Genomic DNA, 3192 nt, shown 5'->3' with positions numbered 1-3192 from the left:
TCTGGCAAGTTGTGGGTCCCAATGGCAGTGGGACAGTCCTAACTCTGGGCACAGATTGAGACCTGAAGGATCCAGTCCCAACCAGTAGGTATTTTAATTGTTGGAGCAGGGCTCAGCCCACTGTGGCAGTATCAGGTGGCCCTAGTGTATATTACAGACACTATCTGGAAGAGCCAGGAAATAACACATCAAGCAACATTGTTGCATAGTTTCTACTATTTATGTTCTGCCTGAGTCCCTTCCCTAACTTTCTTCAGTGATAAACTGTGACCTGGAGATATATAGTGAAATAAACCCTTTCTTCTACAAGTTGCTTTGTTGTTTTATCTTAGCAACCGAAACGATAGAACACTTTGTCAGTCATGTTGGTCATTCTGCCTCAGTCTGATTTCCAGAGTGAGTCATTAAAGTAATAAGAGGCATGTTGGGAATCCCTCACGATTAGAATGAAGACAATCATAAGATTAACTCAAAAAATGTGAAATACCTTAAATGATCCCTTGGTCCTATTTGTTACTGTCACTGATCTTTCTTCCATTCAAGAGGGGGCATGAGTTCTGGACATTTAACAAAGACAAAAGCAGCAAAAAACAAAACAAACAAAAAAAAAATCCTCTTATTTCCAGATATTGAAGGGCTAATGTAATATAATTGAAACCTAAATTCTCATTCCTTTCATGGATTCTCATGCTCTATGCCTGTTTTATGCAAAGAGCCCATGAAGTGCCAGTAAAAGGAAATTGAGTTTACTCCCTTCCAATCTTCACTGTGGCTCTTTTTCTTGATGTCATTAATTTTAGCTCTTTGACGGGCATAACATGATAAACTAAAAATCGAGTTCAGAGTAACGTAAGAAAACAACGGGTGGCAGAGAAAATTTTTAGTATTGGATGACAGATGACACATGCAAGCCTGTGCTCTGTGTCTGTGGTCTTCGGTCTTTACACACTATTCCTCAGCACTGTCCTCACAGCTCTGACTTTGGTGGTAAACTGTTCTCCTTTCCCCATGTAATGACTATAACTGGTCAATGTGGTACTTTGGGGAATAGTAGGGGCAGTTAGTACTTAACAGGTTAGTCAAACTGCAGAATTGGTAACTACTCTCATGAGAGCCTTGTCAATTTGCAGTCATCTTGCATTAATACTTAACCTTTAGATTTATCCAGATACCAGGCCTCACTCCAATAGATGGCAAGAGGTTCAAGGCTATTTTCATCACATTCTACTGTGTGGAATTATACACAATACATGAGCTTTTTGCTCAGTTACTTTTACAAAGAACGCACACAGAGTCTGTCTTTTCTATTGGCACTTATCTGAGAAAAGGAAAAGTCCTGCTGTGTTTCAAGTAAAATTCCTGTCCTAGTGAAGGCTACAAATTTATTCTGGCAGTATTCATGGAAACCCAACTATCAGTCTGGTGCACAATGGTGGGGAAAGGAGATGTAGGAACTGATTAGGTTGCATTTTGATAGGTAGTATAGAAAATAAAGCCCTTGGAGTTTGTCAAGGAACATCAACAAAGCAATCCATTTTTTTTTTCTGCTCTATTGTTATAAGAATACGTAGGCTTTACACAGTGCTAATAAGCTCATTGTGCTTTCATGGTCATCCATATAATAGTAACATAATTAAAATACGTGAAGGGTTAGAACATTTCAGAACTGAAACAATGTAGCACTTGCTATTGTGGCTGTAAGTGATCAGGTTATATCATTTACTACAATGAGTAAGTATGCTCTATATTGATTTCCAAAATTCCGCTCTAAACTCAACTTCACGAATGCCTGTTTTTACTCAGTGCGTTTTCCTATCTCACATTTTTTGCAAGTAATTCTATCCATGTTAAATTCAATTTTTCATGTTTTCTTTTATTGAAGTTTTCTCATACAATCTACTCTGATTATAGGCATTGCTTGAAATCAGACTAAGAACTTTGGGGATGGGGTTAAGAAGGCACAGAGTCAAAGACACAGACTCTGGGAGTCAGACAAGCAGACTCCTTTATTACAAGAACCGGGAAAACCTTTATATCCTGTTCCCAGCATATCACTGGGTCTCAGGTAACCAGGATATGACACATCTTTGTCTCAATGGCTTGATCCATTGCCTGAACCAGCTTGAATCAGTGGTCTCTAGTTATGCTGGCAGGTTGTAGGTTGGTTCAGGGATGAAATATCAGTGGTGCATAGGTATATATGCCAGAATTATTGCTGGGCCTGCTTGGCTAAGTTCCTCGTACATTTCTACCCCACACCCCCTTTTTGATATCCCAGTGCAATAGTTCTTTGTTACAGCCTTGTTGACTTTACCTCAGAAAGCCGCCCTTTACTCCTTTGAGTTCCTCTCTACCTCTAGATCCACTCCATGTCAGAATCTTACTACAGAAGATCAGGCTTCTATGAGATAACAACCAAACATTACAACATAAAATATAAGATGAAGCAAAAACATTTATATTCAAGTTGGTAATGGCAACCCAACAAAAAGAGAAGAGTCCTAAGAACAGGTATAAAACTAAAGAACTTCTTGTTCACATAGTCAGGAGTCCAATAAGAATACTGAGCTAGTATTTATAATATATGCATAGAGGATCTAGTAGAAACCAGTGTAGATCTTGTGTTTGCTGCTTCAGTCTCTGTGAGCTCATATACATGTTGCTTAGTTGATTCACAGGAGCCTTCTCTCCTGGTGTTTTCTCTACCCACTGGTTCTTACAATCTTTCTGCCTCTTCTGGGAAATTCTCTGAGCTCTAACAGGAGAGATTTAATGGAGACTTCTCATTTGAACCCTCTCTACAGAATATCTGTCTCTACATTTGTTCCAATCTGCTGCAAGGGAAGCTTCTCTGATGATGACTAGATAAGGCACTGCTCCGTGAGTATAGCAGAATATCATCAAGGGTCATTTTATTAATACTTTTATTTCTAGGCTAGAAGTGTTCAGTTTTTACTCTAGGATGCCGAGCTATTTGGTTTTTGGTCCTTGGTCATTCAGTCAGTATCAGTCATAGGTTTCCTCTTAACAGAGTGAGCCTGAAGTCAAATCAGACATTGCTTGGCTATTCCTACAAGTTCTGTGCCACAATTGCCCTAGCATACTTTTCAAACAGAGATTATCAGTCAGAGGGTTTGTGGCTGAGTTTGTGTCCGCATTTCTCTTTGAGTGGGCTGCAGAATACCTTTCTAT

Source organism: Micromys minutus, assembly GCF_963924665.1.
Source record: "Micromys minutus genome assembly, chromosome: 9".
Lineage (NCBI taxonomy): Eukaryota > Metazoa > Chordata > Mammalia > Rodentia > Muridae > Micromys > Micromys minutus.
Note: the sequence above shows the minus strand (reverse complement) of the source record.